General features: G+C 39.9%; 1 protein-coding gene across 1 annotated transcript in view; it reads left to right on the forward strand.

Annotated features, from left to right (window-relative positions):
- Positions 1–16,976, forward strand: part of AKAP12 (A-kinase anchoring protein 12) — a 97,114-nt gene that overhangs the window by 1,404 nt on the left and 78,734 nt on the right. The gene's annotated exons all lie outside the window — the stretch shown is intronic.

Genomic DNA, 16,976 nt, shown 5'->3' on the forward strand with positions numbered 1-16,976 from the left:
ATTTATGTGTTTTTTTTTTAAAACCCATGTTTTACATGGGTTTACAACCTGTGTGGTATCTGAGGATACAAAATGTGAGGACTTGTAGATGTTTACAGTGTGAAAAACACCCCTCCCCCCTTACAATCTAGGTAAATTTCACAGAACTGTGACCTCATTGCCGTGACCTCTTTTAGCTGTCCTAGTCTAGTTTGGGCGGAGAGACGCTCTTAATTAGATTACTTCTAGTCTTTAATTTATAACTACTTGTAAAACCCATGGTCCCTAGAGCTATAGATACTACCCAGTAAAAACTGCTGGAATATCTAATTTTCTAAGACATGCCAAAGCTTCGGGCATAAATAAGGTGCTAGCCCGTAGAGGTCTAAGTCACATTTTAATACCTACTGTACATCACCTTTTGATGCCAACTACTGCCAACATGGCCACATAACCAGTATTTAGAATCTGGTAGTGAACGTAGTTTTAACGTGTAATTGCTAAAAGCTTGCAATTGGAGACATTTTTTTTTTTTTCTTGGTTTTTACTACTTTCAGGTCTTCTTAACAGTTCATGCTGAAATAGGATACTTAATCCCTTTCCTGGAAACTTGAGTTTGTTCATTTAAAAATATTCCTTCCGTTCTTTTTGTCCTTATGCCATAACCTCACCCTCCCTCTTTCCTAGTCACCATCTTGAAGCAGCCAAGCAACCTCCTTGAAAAAAAAAAAAACTACTTAAATAACATCTAGACTATCATTGAACTCTCTGGCACACTGCCCAGTTATCAATTTGGAGACAAATCAATACACTTACATGTATCCTTGGAAAATGGTGTCGTTTTTCATTTCAACTAGCAAAATTTATTACACAGGTTTTCAAAAGTCCTTTTCAAAAGAACTCCCTAATTAAGAATGACTCAGCACATAGCTCTTGCCTCCCCTCTTGGCCCTGTGAAACTTCAGTTGCTGACCCCTGAGTAATCCCATCTGCCTTTCCAGGCTCCTGTAGTACCCCTGACCCATCCTAGCAGTTTCTACATTTGTGGGGTTAGTGTTCACCTGGTTCTGGATGCTCCACAAGAGCATGGGACCCGCCCCGCCCCCCCCCCCCCCATGCATTTGCCCAAGTGTTCCCCCATGTGTGTCATGATCCCGGGCATGGAAGACAATACTACCTCTCTGGTTTTGATTGGATGTTGTCAAGTTGGAAATACCTTGGGCCATCTCCTTTTTCTACAATTTAACCTTTCACTGTGTCCTTATTGTGCTCTGCGTCATGTATCAAATAGTGACTAAACCAAATAGGCCCTGTTATTAATAGACTGAGGAAATATTTTGGCAAAAAATGCTTAATTACGGTCTTTGGTTTCTACTTTTCCAGAAATAAAGTGGCTTGTTAGCATTGCAATTTCGAATTGTCTTTAATCTCAAATAGACAAAATATTATAAATGCAAGTGGCTCAAGTGAGGCCACTTCATACATTAAATTAGTCCTGAATTAGGTACCTGGATGGCTCAGTTGGTTAAGCGTCTCCCTTAGGCTCAGGTCATGATCCCTCAGGTTGTCATCCTGGGATCCAGCCCCCGTTGGGCCAGCTCCCTGGTCAGCAGGGAGTATGTTTCTCTAACTCTCCCGTCTGCTCTGCTTGTGCTCTCTCTCTCACGCTCTTTCTCAAATTAAAGAAAAAAAAAAGACAACCTTTGAATTAGATATGAATCGCATCTTGAGCTATCTTGATTGGATGTGTGGACATTTGGGGGTTTAGACTAATACAACCTCCCCTTTCCTGGTAGAGTGCTGATCATTAATTAAAGTCTATTAACAGATTTTTTTCGCTATATAACTAGTATTTATATCAGTTGCCTGCTGCCTATTTAGTAATCCAGTTTACTTTTTTTTTTTGTAAGTTGTAGTTATCTGTCATTTACTAAGTACTCAGCCCTCAAAAGACATTACACTAATTGAATATCATTTCTATCAGATCAGATGGAGTGTAAAAAACCTTGATTACTGAAGCCTAACATTCAGGCACACCGAGGTACATGTCTTGGGTTTATCTGGTGTATTTCTTTTTATTTATTTATTTATTTATTTATTTATTTATTTATTTATTTATTATTTATTAAAGATTTTATTTATTTATTCATGATAGACATAGAGAGACAGAGAAAGGCAGAGACACAGGCAGAGGGAGAAGCAGGTTCCATGCTGGGAGCCTGATGCGGGACTCGATCCTGGGACTCGATCCTGGGACTCCAGGATCACTCCCTGGGCCCGAGGCAGGCGCTAAACCACTGAGCAACCCTGAGATCCTATCCTTGGTATATTTCAATAAAATGCAAGGAGTCTTATCTGGTGTATTTCAATAGAATGGAAGGAGTCTTATCTTACAGTCAGTCTTTTACAGTCTTATATGTGTAAATTCTGGGCGGGGGGGGGGGGGTGATGGTGTGATCAGTTATTTGCTAGGTTTAATTTTGAGACTTGGCCATTTTGGCCACTGCAGGGGTGGAAATATAGACTACCTAAATGCAAGTAGCAAATAGAGGCTCCTGTTCCCCAATCACCTGTTTTTAAAAGTTTGAAAGAATATTTTCACTCAGATGTTAATATAGCAATATAGGGTGGAACAAATTTACTTACAATCTCTGGCAAATCTTGATTTCTTGAGCCAAGTTGTAAGTTCAGTCTGGACAATCATAATTCTGTGAATTATTTTTGTTGTATTTTCTGCTCAATCAGTGACTTCAGAGCTGAAAATGGAGCAGTGGTCAGTTGCAACCATGAGGCCCATGGGGACTATTATTCTATGTCCTTCTGGGTATGGTTCCATTAAAATTTTTAGATTTTTAAAAGATTTTATTTGTTTGCCAGAGAGAGAAAGCATGCGCAAAAGCAGGGGGAGCTGCAGGCAGAGAGGGAGGGAGAAGCAGACTCCCCACTGAGCAGGGAGCCCAAGAAGGGGCTCCATTCCAGCCCTGGGATCATGACCTGAGCCGAAGGCAGACACTTAACTGACTGAGCCACCTTGGAGCCCTCCCTATGGTTCTGTTTGGTTACAAGAGCTATGAATCACCGAAACATAAAGCTGTACACAAATAGAAATCATCTGATAGGTAGACTTAAGGATATGTTTGCTCTTTATGCACTAAAACAGACAACTGAATTGGCGAGCTGCATTTCATATTTCTTCCCAGGCTGAGGTAGGATACTTTGTCCCACTTGTCTTCTGTTTACAGAATGGAATGGAGAACGACAATGACCTTAGTGTGATTATGTCACCAGTTTTATAATAAAAGGGCCAGAATTTAGGACGATTAGGAGAGAATTAAATGTTTGTTAACAGTGGTGTAGTGTGTGTGTGTGTGGCTACCTGTGTTCCTGTGGATTTTCCCCAGATTACAAGAGGTGCTGCTTTGTGAGTAGAACACAGTCCAAAAATTGGAGATGTGGTAGGAGAATGATCATTTAGGAGACATAGATTGTAGTGCCACCCCTTTAATCCGTTATAGGTTATCCCCGGAGGTTAGTGGATGTGTGAAATCAGTGAAGATTTCCATTCGAAATACTTCTATAATGAACAGGCCTCAAACATGCATCCTTTTGAATCTACTTTAGGTCTGCTAATGTCTGCTTTGATCACTTGAAAGCAATTAGAATAAAGATTATTCTAATCTGGTATTTTACAGGGTAATTAATAAAGCAGGGATACTTGGTGGCTTGGTTGGTTAAGTGTCTGCCTTTGGCTCAGGTCATGATCTCAGGGTCCTGGGATGGAGCTGCACATAGGGTTCCCTGCTCAACGGGGAGTCTCCTTCTCCTTCTGCCCCTCTCCCTGCTCATGCTTTCTCTCTCTCTCTTAAATAAAATATTAAAAAAAAACCACAGAAATAACATGTTTTGCTTTAAAAAGGCATTATGAAATTATTTCTTTTCTCCATCAGCTGTAACACATTCAGTCTTATAGAATACCACTGAAAGGAAAATCAAGCTACATGGTGCTTATCCTTGTCCTCTATACTTCTATATGCTATAGTCCATTCATGAAGTGAGAAACTAGAATTTATAGCAGTGAGAAAAAGATATCAGTACTTTTATCTCATGAAAAAAGCCAAACTAAATATCCTTGAACACAATTCTTTGTTCTCTTATAACCTGAAAAAATTATAATATAGAATGTTTCATTTTCAAATAATGGAAAAATATGAAAAAAAGCTGTGTTTGGAAGAGAGAGGCACTGTATATTATAAATGTAAACTTCTTTAAAATTTTCAAAATCTAATTATAATGGACTTGCCTGTTTAGATTTTAGATGATTTTCTTGCAAGATAGCACCGTATTAGAGATTCTAAGGGTAGGGTTTTGTATGATCATCCTCTTGTTTTGTACTTGTTTTGTACATCTAATAAAAGGATTAAGGGGAAGATGTTAATCTATAATAATGTCAGTGATACATACCTTCATATTTCTTATCTTGAATAATTTATTTAAACATAATCTGACTTTCTTGAATCACAAAGTCTTCATAAGATCAAAAGTCCTTCTTGTAATAATTTTTATTTAAAAGCAGTACAGGGCAGTCTGGGTGGCTCAGCGGTTTAGCGCCGCCTTCAGCCCAGGGCCTTATCCTGGAGACCCGGGATTGAGTCCCACGTCAGGCTCCCTGCATGGAGTCTGCTTCTCCCTCTGCCTGTGTCTCTGCCTCTCTCTCTGTGTCTCTCATGAATAAATAGACAAATAAAATCTTAAAAAAATAAATAAAAGCATTACATAACAGGATTTATTTAGTGTTTATTTTTATTTTTTTTTATTAAGTAATCTCTATGCCCAACGTGGGACTCAAACTTACAACCCTAAGATCAAGAGTCGTATGCTCTCTGGACTGAGCCAGCAGGGTGCCCTTAATATTTTTTTTTTTTTTTTTAAATGTTAATGGTTGAGAACTTTGATTTGTAGAGTACGGTAAAAATAAAAACCTCCTATTACCTCCTCATCCCCCAAGCATTCACCCCTCTGGCTGGTGAAGAAGCAAGCTTAAGAGTAAAAAGGTGGGGATCCCTGGGTGGCGCAGCGGTTTAGCGCCTGCCTTTGGCCCAGGGTGCAATCCTGGAGACCCGGTATCGAATCCCACGTCGGGCTCCCAGTGCATGGAGCCTGCTTCTCCCTCTGCCTATGTCTCTGCCTCTCTCTCTCTCTGTGACTATCATAAAAAAAAAAAAAAAAAAAGTAAAAAGGTGGCTCAGGTACTACTTGTATTTACTCATTCCTTCCCAAATTCATAAATGGTCTTAATTTTGTTTGCTTGGACAGGGACCTACTTCTTTAGCAAACAATTTTTAAATTTTTCCTCTGGGAGCAGTCTAAAATCGTCCAGTTGCCAGAAATTTCTTCCTACTTCTGATCCATGAAATTTTGGAACCTGGGCCTGGGACTGGGGGCAGCAGAATTCCACTCCTGGGAAACAATAGGCTGAAGGCCTTCCCTTGGGTTCTGTTCTTCTTCTCATGACAAACTACAGCCTGCCTTTGTTAACTGGAATAAATGTCCTCTCCCAGAAAAAAAAGTAGATGCTCCAAAGCACAGAAACGAAAAGATCTTTCCCAGACCATGTTAGGCTTCTCTTAAGACAAGCATTCATGTAAGTTTAAAGGTTTCTGTCTTCCATGCAGCTTGTCTGTGATCTTTTAAAAAAGGAGGGAACCCTGTGGTTTCATTCTGCCCAGCTTTACTCCTCATTTTAGCAAAATACCAATTTTATGTTTGATTTGTAGAATAGATAAGCCAAAATTTAAGAAGGGGAGATGATTGCAACTCATTGGCTGATCTTTTTTTTTTTTTTTTAGATTTTTATTTATTTATTCATGAGAGACACAGAGAGAGAGAGAGAGGCAAAGACACAAGCAGAAGGAAAAGCAGGCTCCATGCAGGGAGCCTGATGTGGGACTTGATCCTGCGACTCCATCCTGGGACTCTGGGATCACACCCTGGGCTGAAGGCGGCGCTAAACCGCTGAGCCACCCGGGCTGCCCACATTGGCTGATCTTTTGTTATGTGCAGACGTTGCAAATCTAACTGTACAGTTGAATCACCTGGGAGCTTTTCAAAGACCCCATCCTAGGTGCATTGAATCAGAATCCCAGGCAATGGACTTACTGCTCATCAGGTATTCTGATATGCCTGGTGTGGCTATCATTGCCTTAAGGAAGGGGTACAGGATGTAGGAGTCAATAGAGGGCCAGGGAGATGTGTTTCAGGCCAAGGTGACAGCATAGGTTGACCAAGGTTGGAGTCTGTATGGGAGGGAGAGTTTGAGATGATGTTGGGAGAGTAGGACTCCCCACCACACATTTTCAAGAAAAAACAAAGGGAAATATTTCTCCTACATAATTTCATCCCTTTATTCTACTGCATTGAAAACAAGTGTGCTGAGAGTAGAGGCTTTTCTAAATGGAATGTGCTATTCAGGAAAAATAGATGTTGAATTCAATGTGATTATCTTTTCTGAGCAAGAAGGAGCTGCTTGTCAGTGTTCATTTTCATTTCCACCTGATGCCTCCTAAACCTTCCCTCATTTATCAATTTACAGCTTCCACTGTGCTGGTAAGTAGGGAGTAGCTGAGAGCTCAGTGAATGGTATTTGGCTGGTCCAAAAATCCTTGAAGAAATCTTAAAACCTAACCAAGTGGTTGCAGATCAGAGTAGGGTTCTGGCTTTGCCCATCCTATATTTACTAGTTAGTTTTGATTGCATAAACATTCTATTAGCTTCTGTCCTGCAGGCGCTGTGCCAGGAAATGGGGATACACAGAGTGAGCTCCAAGAACCGAGGACTGAACAAGTCACAAGCTTTTCTTTCCACATATTTAGCTTCTGAATCTGCTAGAAATGAATTGTTTTATATCTGGAGGGAGAGATCCAAATTTCATTTTCCACACCGGTTACCTGTTGTTTCCAGTAGTATCGATTAAATAGCACCTCCTGTTTAAAATTTAAGTTTCCGCACTAGGCATAAACCTGCTATTGTTTTTTTTTTTTTTTCTCTCACTTTAAACAAATTCCCTACTGTGCTTATTTGTAGAGTAAATTAAATGCAGTAAGGGGGTGACTAAAATGTAGTCAGTTGTAATAGCAAGCCTGGAGTTTAAAATACTTTTGTATTTGACATCTTAGGTGTTACCTATAGAGACCTCTTTGAGGCAGCCGGATTGAGCAGTGGAAACTTGTTCAAGGCAAAAGGTCCCACAGCTGAATCCAGACGGGCCCATCGGGTGACCCACCTCAAAATATCCATGAGCCCCAGCTGACCCATGGACTACAGTTACCAAAAAAGGGAAAGTTTTGTATGTCCCTATACCTCCTCACCATCCTGCTTAAAAAACGGCCCCCACCTGCTGCCTCCTGGCAGACGCTCCTCTGCTGCCCTGCCCACCGCTCTCTGGCAGTGTGTTCAATAAACGTCTGTCTCCTTTGTTCTGCCCTGGAGGAAGCCTGTGCCACCGGCTTCCACCTGATTATGCCCCACATTTGGGGGCCCCATCCACTTGAGACACCGAGACACCTGGCCTGCCATGGCTCTGGTAAGTTGAAACACCCCTAAATAGAAAAAAGTAAGTGGGAAGCAGATGTTATCTTCTAGACTTAATTTTTCTTGATATGTAATAACATGCATTAAAATTGGTCCAGTATTCCAGGGGCGCCTGGGTGGCTCACTTGGTAGCATCTGCCTTCTGCTCAGGTCATGATCCTGGGGTCCTGGATCGAGCCCCACGTCGGGCTCCCTGCTCAGCAAGGAGTATGCTTCTCCCCCTCCCTCTGCCCTGTCCCCTGGCTTGTGTTCTCTCTCTCAAATAAATAAAATCATTAGAAAGAAATAGCCACGTGTTCCATAACCACTTACCATGTGAAAGGCATTGGTCTAGATGCTTTGAGAGATGAAGAGACAGGAACACGCAGCATTATCCCCGAGTGCCTCAATCTAGGTGAGGTGACAGGGTCCCTCTAGGAAATATTCAATAACGACGATTCAGACACACTGGAGAGACCATAGAAGAATCACCATTGCTTGGTACCTGTCTTCTCAGTGAATTGTCCAGTTGAATTGTCCAGGTAGCTTCTGGGAAAGGAAAAGGACATTTTGAAAGGTGTGGCAGGCACATGAGGCCATTGGTTGGGAGTCGAAAAAGTGCCAGAAGATGAAGGAGCTGCATGTTTGTAAGGGAGGGGTGGGAAGAGCATGATCCATGGGGTTGCAGCCGGGCATCGGGAGAGCTTCACAGGCAGCAGAGAGCTGGTGAAGGCTGCTCATGAATAACACAGCAAAGATGCAGTTGCCACATGAGTGGATCATCTGGGAGAGTGGGGGGGAATGAGACCAGAAAGCGTGATTGGGGGAGCTTGTTTCGTTATACCCTTTTTTTTAAAAATAATAAATTTATTTTTTATTGGTGTTCAATTTGCCAACATACAGAATAACACCCAGTGCTCATCCCGTCAAGTGCCCCCCTCAGTGCCCGTCACCCATTCACCCCCACCCCCCGCCCTCCTCCCCTTTCGTTATACCCTTGATAGTCTTCCTTATTCAATACAATACATGTTGTTGTAGTGCATAAAACAAGATTGTTGATGGATTTTACGGTGTCTAATCTTTGTTTACATTCTCAGTGCTGAGTGATAAGTTTTCACTAAGTTAGCCGAATGCCTCTTAGGAAACTTTGGTTTGAAGTTATCCTTCATTTGGATATTTATGTAAAACAGTCTTACTCCATACCCGTAACAAATCACAGGCTGTGCAAAGTTCAACCTTAGATGTGGTCTGTCGACTTTGAATTTACATGATAGACACTGCGGTGGAAGGGAGGAAGGGTTGGAGATAGGCTTATCATCTGTAGGACCTTGCTAAGAATTAGCCAGTCTCTCTATGATGAATTTTCCTTAATTATTTGAGAAATGACATGTTTAACCAATATTTAGACATGAGTTTTTTTTTAAGTTTTTATTTAAATTCCAGTGAAGTGAAATACAGTGTAATATTAGTTTCAGGTGTACAGTTTTGTGATTCAACACTTAGACATGAGCTTCTGACTCCTGTAGTGTTAATCTAAATATTTAAATGGAAATTTTTGTTCTTTGGCCCTGTTTTATATGAAGAAAGTTATTGAAAAGTAGTGGAAAATGTCACACTAATGTTTACTGAATCAGTCTTGATTATTACCATCTTTTCTCCAATCCTGACAAAAGTTAGTGTATAAAATTTAAACAAAAAGTAGTTGACAGTAATGGGGGAAAAACCCCAGTTGGTTTGGTTTTAGATCTGATGTTTTTCTTTGTAAAACTTTCAAGAGTTTAAGTTAACTTTAAACCCAATTTAATGGTAGTTTTAGATTTATCTTTTGTTTACAATATAGAAAGTTGTTTTGTTTTGATTAAAACGAAGGTTGGTTATTCTCTTGATACTAATTAAAGACATAGTAAGGTCTTTTGAATGCTCAAAAGATTTTTGTCCTATATGCTGAGTCTGTGGTGATTGAAGAGGACCAACAATGTTATCTAGAAAGAGATTTCAAGTCACTTCTGGAACCGTGCCTGATAAACAGTCCTCCAGGACAGGGAGGAATGCAAAGAATGCTTAAGTATTCAGGGAACTAGGTCATGGTTTAAAGTATTACATTTGTCAGAGAAAGTTTCTCAAGTAGCCCCAATGGTGCTTGGGTTCCTGCTTACCCAGGGTGCTTTAGTCTTAGGCAAATTAGGAGGGCTGGACTAGAAGTAGCAGCCCCACCATATTCGCCTGAACTCGCAACACCAGAAAGACAGTTGAGGCTCTAGGTTAGTGACCAGAAAAACCATAGATGTGATAAATGGGTGTTTTTTTTCCCCCTTAACTGCATGATCTCAGCCTAGAAATTATTTAAAGAGTATATAGGCAAGTGATGATAGACAGTAAATATATAGGAAGAAAAGGAAATTCAGAATTCCTTTTAAGTGAACTGGGGGTGTTTCTTGGCTGCCAGTGTTAAGCCCTGCAGGAGACCAGGTGGGTTTCTTGTAGTTACATGTTGACCACAGTGCCCACATGGACTTAAGCTCATTGAAACCATATTTTGCCATGAACTGTAGCTGAATGTTGGACAAGGAATCATGAACATGACAGGCCCTGAAGGCAAGGGAAAGAGACATACTAAGGTACCAAGGAAGGTGGCATAGTGGATACTATGGATGGAGTGTTCCTAACATTCATATGCTGAAACTTTAATACTCGATGTGATGGTATTAGGAAATGGGGCCTTTGGGAGGGGATAGGTCATGAAGATAGAGCCCTCATTATAGGGTTAGTTAACTTATAAGAAGGGATGACAGACAGCTTGCTTTCTACTAACCATGTGAGGATAAAATGGGAAGACAGCCCTCTGCAAACCTGGAAGAGAGCTCTCACTAGGACCCAGCTTGGCCCACACCTCCATCATGGACTCCCAGCCTCCAGAACTGTGAGAAATACATGTTTGTTGTCTAAGCTATGGTAACTTGTCATAGCATCCCCAACTAAGGGAGAAGAGATGGAATTTATGGTGAATTGTTGAAGAATGGAGATGCGTGAGAGGAGGCAAGAAAATTGAAAAATAGTAAGATAATAATAATAAATATTTAAAAGTGATAAAACAAAGCAAGAGGGAACCTTGTCACATTGGGAGAAATACTGAGTGAAAAACAGTCTAGGAAAAGTTGGGCTACCTACTCTTTCTTAACTGCAGAACTTTGCAGAATCTTTAATATCTGGCATCTTTAACCAAATGCAATTGAAAAATGTTGGGCTAGAGAAGAGAATGAAGCTGGAAGAGTGAGGAATCTGGAGAGGTAGCTTGTGGCTCTGTTGTGGAGAATATTGAATTCTAGGTTTGACTTCTGCATTTATTGTGATTGGCAATGTGAAGCCAATAATTGGGATCCAAATCTATATCTGTTAGCATGTAGGCGGGGACTGCCACTTAGTTTCTAATCCGAGACAATAATTATAAAACATTAGGGAAATTTGTGCTTTTTGGTGGGGCCATGGGAAAGATGAGTTTTCATTTCATTCATATCAAAAATGATTGCATTTTTTTGTATATCTAATTTTTAAATTAATCACATCACATGTAGAGAGATTCCTCTGGTTAAAATGGGAAAATGTGGAATGTGTCCCAGCTTTTAAATGTATGTTATTTGGGAAATGCCTCAGATTATCCTGAGATGAAATATTTCATGTTTTCATATCTTTATTAAGTGATGTCTAGATTTGTGAATATCTTTTGGTGGGGGGAGGAGAGAGAAGTAGAAAGTTTAGGCAACAATCAGGATCATTAAAATTGGGGGGGTTGAAGATAGTTTGGATTAATTCCATTGTTCAGATAATCCAGATAATTGTATCAGATTGAGATTATCTTCAATCTGTAGCGAGTCTAAGAAATGTTTATAGACTCTATTTCTATGGCACTTAACTGCACGTAGAGCTAAACATCCTAGCAGAAACCACGTTATGCTTTCATACTTTCCTTTAACCGTATTTTCTGGAGCCAAAGACAATTGGACTACTGTGGAGTTAAATGCTGTCAATTATTGTGTTCCTCAAACCCTTTCCAGCTCCTACAGTGAATACTAGAGGTATTGTAACTGTATGTGAACTTGAACGAAGATCAGGGGAAGGTCAAAATAGAGCCTTCTTGAATGGAATTGCAAATTCTTCCTCTGGCAAATAAGAGTAAAGAGAAATGTCACCCTTTGTTGCTTTTTATGGTCATGAAGAAGAAAAAATTCTCAAAGCTTATGATTCCTTTGCTATGAGCTGATCAGCTGGCTTACTTGGGCTTTGGATTAGAAGTTGAGAAAGACACTAATGTATTTTCTTCAGTCTGATCAAAGCAAATCAGAGCAAATAACTATTTAAGATTGCAACTAAGCTAAATTTTAAAGAAGGTTGCCACTTTTAAAACCTAAAAATCAATGTAGGACTATTCTTGTAAGATTATTTTAGGCCATAATAAGCAGGAACAGTTCAATTGAAGCATAAGCTACTGATTCTTGCTTCTAAATAAATATTTGCTATTACTGTATTTATATTTTTATTTATTTTTTTGAGAGCAAGCATGAGTGAGCATGAGGCGGGAGAGGGGCAGAAGGAGCCAGAGAGAGAATCCATTCAGGCCCCACCCCCAGCACGGAGCCAATGTGGAGCTCAGTCCCACAAGAGTTGGAGGTATAACCGGATTGAGCTACCCAAGTGTCCTACTCTGTTTTTTATTTTTTAAAGATTTTATTTATTGGAGAGAGAGAGTGCGAGTCTAAGAGAGAGGACGAGGAGGGAGAAGCAGAGTTCCTGCTGAGCAAGGAGCTGATGGGGAATTTGATTTTAGGATGCTGGGATCATGACCTGAGCTAAAGGCAGATGCTTAACCAACTAGGCTACCTAGATAGATGCCCACTGTGTTTGTTTTTTAAGTTAGTGTATGCATAGTATATTAATTGAATTGCTCACTTACTCTTTTCTAAAGTGTAACTTTTGTGCTTATTTTCAATGCACTAACTTGTTTTCAGGGGAAGAAGACTTGTCAGTCCAGGGACTAGACTTGTCAGTTTTGTGTCTTTGCCTATGTTTGACATCTCCACACAGTTGTGCATGGTGTGTTTCTGTGTTGATTTCAAGGTTGAAATCTGTAGAAAATGAATTAAAGATATGTATAAACTGTAAGGTCAAGTATATATAGAAATATTTTAAGAGTTCCTCCTCTAAATAACTGTCAACTCACTAATGTTTGTCGGTTTTGAGTACCCATTAGGTCCCAGGCAGTTTTTTGGGGCTCTTCTACATACTTTTTTTTATTTTACCAATAGCTCATAGCTTCTGTGTGGTAAATGGTATCCCTATGAGGGATAGGGATGAGCCAGCAAAATGAAAATTTAACTAGGAAATAGAGCTTTGGTTCACTAGCTCCTGTGTTCAATACTAGAGGTCTCCCTGTGGTTTGCTCAGCTCCCAGTCTTGGGGCTGGTGGGTATGGAACCACTGCAGTGTGTAGGGGGTCTTGGCTATGATGCCAAAGAGATGTCTCTTTATTTTTTTTGTCTCTTATTAACTTCTGGATACTAGATAGCTCCTGTGATACCAGTGCCCTCTGTTTTTCTAGGTATCTTATAATCTATTACTCCATCTGTAAATGTCGAATGGTTAGTTTTTATTAGCCAACCTATTTCCACTGACCCCACTCTTCCTACCCCATCATGACCTGGAAATAGCTGATGTGAGGTTGTATGAGCAATTTGGGTTTGGAGGCGAGTCATATAACCTAGATGAATCGATACCACGTATTTTTCTTTTTAATTTGGGTATACTTGAGTGCCAGGCCCATATAATCACCCTCTTTTCCCTTTTGGTTTTGCTCTGCCCTCCTGACATGCCAGTTCATCATCCGTCCCACTGTACCCTGTTGAACTCCATTCCATTTTAAACACATTTCCTCCCTTAGGATCATCCTCCAACTGATTTGCCCTCTGTGATCAAGGCATTGTCCTTAGGACATTTTGTCCTCTCCCAGGGTTTTAACACTAAATTATGTCCACCAACTTTCAGTCTCATGTATACATCTGTGTATTAATTAGACAAGTGGACCTCACAAATAACATTTTCTGTCCCTTTTGCCTGTTTCTGGGAACCCTCTTGGAATCTGGCCATCTCAGAGAATGGTATCCCAATCTTCCTCTTGCTCTTCCTGTCATTGATCAATGTCCAGGCTGCCATGAAGTTCTGTTGGTTTTAGTTCTGCTTCCTTAGACCTTTTCCTTATTTCCCAATTTTAATTATCCTATGCAATATATGCAGCATTCATCTACATTAGTCTTCCTACTGGTCTGCCAGCTTCCTCTGCTCAGGCCACCAAGTGGGTAGGAACATCCACTGCATGTTCATAAGCTGCTCTTGTGCAAAGGCAAACAAAATGGAAATAAAAGTGATGGAATATAGTTTCTAAAAATTGAAAAAACCCACTAGCCTTCCTGCTTCTGGCTATTTTTCTCTACATATAATTGCTTTATAGATGTAGGTGATTATAAAGTAGAAGTTCCCTGGACCCTGTAATTGGAGAGGCCCTCTGCTTGTAGGTATATAAAGCTCTCCAGACTTTGCTTTGCTTCTAGTCGTGCACCTATCATTCCCTTATGGTTCATTCCCAAGTTGAATCTTGAACATTGAGAGAGAAGACAAAAAACAATGGTTTACTAAATATTTTTTTATCTTCTATATATTTTTCTTCTTTTCAGTCAATGAATGTGGTAATGAGAAGTTCTGCATTGCATGTTTAATTTTAAGAACTTTTCTGTGTAGCACAGCAGCATGGCCTGAGAGAAAAGTCAACACGACTAAAGTAAATTTTCCACCACCATGGGCATAGTAAATACAGAGTATGGAATCTTGATCGCATTTGTATGGAAACATGATTGTAGTTTGGGTTATAAATTTATTTTGTTATTAGATTGGCTTTTATTTTGGGAATTCTGTTTGAAGCAGAAGTAGGATCAGTTGACCTAAAGTTTCAAATGTTTGATTTTATTGGTGTTTTAATTTTCAACAAATAGTGTCTGGTGTGAATTAATGAAGTTGAAAAAGTTGTTTTCCTTCTCCCCATTTCCAAAAAGAGAAAATCCCTAAAGCCTTTATGATTTTTATTACAAACAGCAGGCTTAGTATGGGAGAGATCTTAGTGAAGCCATGGTGTATCAGGACTATTTCACAGGTGAATACCATCTCAAAGGGCAGGCTCAGGGCAGCCCCCATGGCTTAGCAGTTTAGCACCAACTTCAGCCGGAGTGTGATCCTGGAGACCTAGGATCGAGTCCCACATCAGGTTCCCTGTCTGGAGCCTGCTTCTCCCTCTGCCTGTGTCTCTGCTTTCTCCCTCTGTGTGTCTCTCATGAATAAGTAAATTTAAAAAAAATCTTAAAAAAAAAAAAAAAGGGCAGGCTCAGCCCCTCCCTCGTCCTTCTAAAGCTGAGGAGACATTCTACAATGCCTGCCAAGTATAAGGTTTTGACCAGTTTTCTGGGTCTTGGTTTCCTTATACTTTAGAGTTTAAGCCCATTTCCTTTGCCTGAAAACCAAAGGTAGTTTACTACCCAAAGTTTGCAGCCTTTATTTATTTATTTATTTATTTATTTATTTATTTATTTATTTATTTTTAAGATTTTATTTATTTATTCTTGAGACAGAGAAAGGCAGAGACACAGGCAGAGAGGGAAGCAGGCTCCATGGAGGGAGCCGGACATGGGACTCGATCCCTGGTCTCCAGGATCAGGCTCTGGGCTGAAGGTGGTGCTAAACCGCTGAGCCACCCGGGCTGCTCAGTTTGCAGCCTTTAGATTTATTTTTTGTATGTGTAAAAAGAAGTGTTGATGTGACTTCCAGAGTCCTTTCTTTTCTTAAACTTAAATTTTCTGACTCACGGGCTGATTTCTGAGAGTGTGGTACCTAAAAGCAGAAGTACCACCTCCTGAACTAGTAGCTTTGGACTTTGTCTAACTCAGAACTCATATAGTTATTGCCTTGCAAACTGGTCTATGAGGCATCCATTCAAAAAATACTCCACTGGAGCGCCTGGGGGACTCAGTTGGTTAAGCATCTGCCTTCGGCTCAGGTCATGATTTTGGGGTCTGGGTCCTCAAATGGAGCCCCATATCAGGCTCCCTGCTCAGCAGGGGAGTCTGCTTCTCTCTTTGCCTCTCAAATGAAATCTTAAAAAAATATATTTTTTTTAATTCTCAATTGCTTCTGTTGGTATTTTTTCAGTCATTACTACTTCCTAGGCTCTGAGATCACAGTGTTCACTAACTTGGCTTCCATTACATCTATGTGCTGTTGAATTCTGAAACTATCCATCTCTACCTGGGACACCTATTCCATTGTCTTTTTTTTTTCCCCCCCCCAAGGGAATCTGCTTGAGATTCTCTCCTTCTTTTTGTCCTCCCCCACCAAATATGCATGCACATATGCATACTCTCTCAAATAAGTAAGATCTTTTTTTAAAAGATAGATTTGTTTGTTTGTTTGTTTGTTTGAGAGGGATAGAGTGAGCACACAGGGAGAGGAGCAGATTCTCTGCTGAGCAGGCAGCCCAAAGTAGGGTTCCATCCCAGGACCCTGGGATCATGACCTGAGCTGAAGGCAGGCACTTAAACTGACTGAGCCACCCAGCTGTCCCAAATAAGTAAAATATTTATTTATTTATTTATTTAGTAAAATATTTAAAGAAAAAAAAAAGAATTTAGCTTTAAAAATCTCATTTGCAGAAAATAATATACTGAAGCTTAAATCTGTGAAAACAGAATTTTTCTAAAACTTTGTTTTAGGGACAAAATTAAATTTATAAATGTAAATTAAAGCATTCTTATTTCTTGCAAAAGCTTTATTAAGATAATAATTCACGTAACATATATTTTACCCATTTAAAGTCTGCAGTTCAATGGTTTTCAGTAATTAAATCTTAATTGAAAAATTATCTTTGAACAACTGGAAGCAAATGACTGATCTGAGGTAGGTGCTTATGGCTATTTAAGTCAGCTTGGTCCTTCTTAATTTTTTGAAAATCAAAGTATAAGGAGGTTCTATTTGAACTTTAGTTAGTGTAGGGGTTTCCATTAAATCACTTAGCTAGATTAACTTCCATCCAGTAGATTTAAAATACAATAGAAGAAAATGAACTTGAAAAAAATGTTGCTGAGGAAAATAAACTTGAGGGATGCCTGGGTCGCTCAGTGGTTAAGCATCTGCCTTCAGCTCAAGTTGTGATCCTGGGGTCCTAGGATCAAGTCCTACATCAGGCTCCCTGCAGGGAGCCTGCATCTCCCTCTGCCTATGTCTCTGCTTTTCTCCCTGCATCTCTCATGAATAAATAAACAAAATCTTAAAAAAAAAAGAAACCCCAACTTGTATATATTAAGGAGAAAGGATAATAATGCTTATTAAAAATCAAGCAA

This window comes from Canis aureus, chromosome 1 (assembly GCF_053574225.1).
Source record: "Canis aureus isolate CA01 chromosome 1, VMU_Caureus_v.1.0, whole genome shotgun sequence".
NCBI classification, from domain to species: domain Eukaryota; kingdom Metazoa; phylum Chordata; class Mammalia; order Carnivora; family Canidae; genus Canis; species Canis aureus.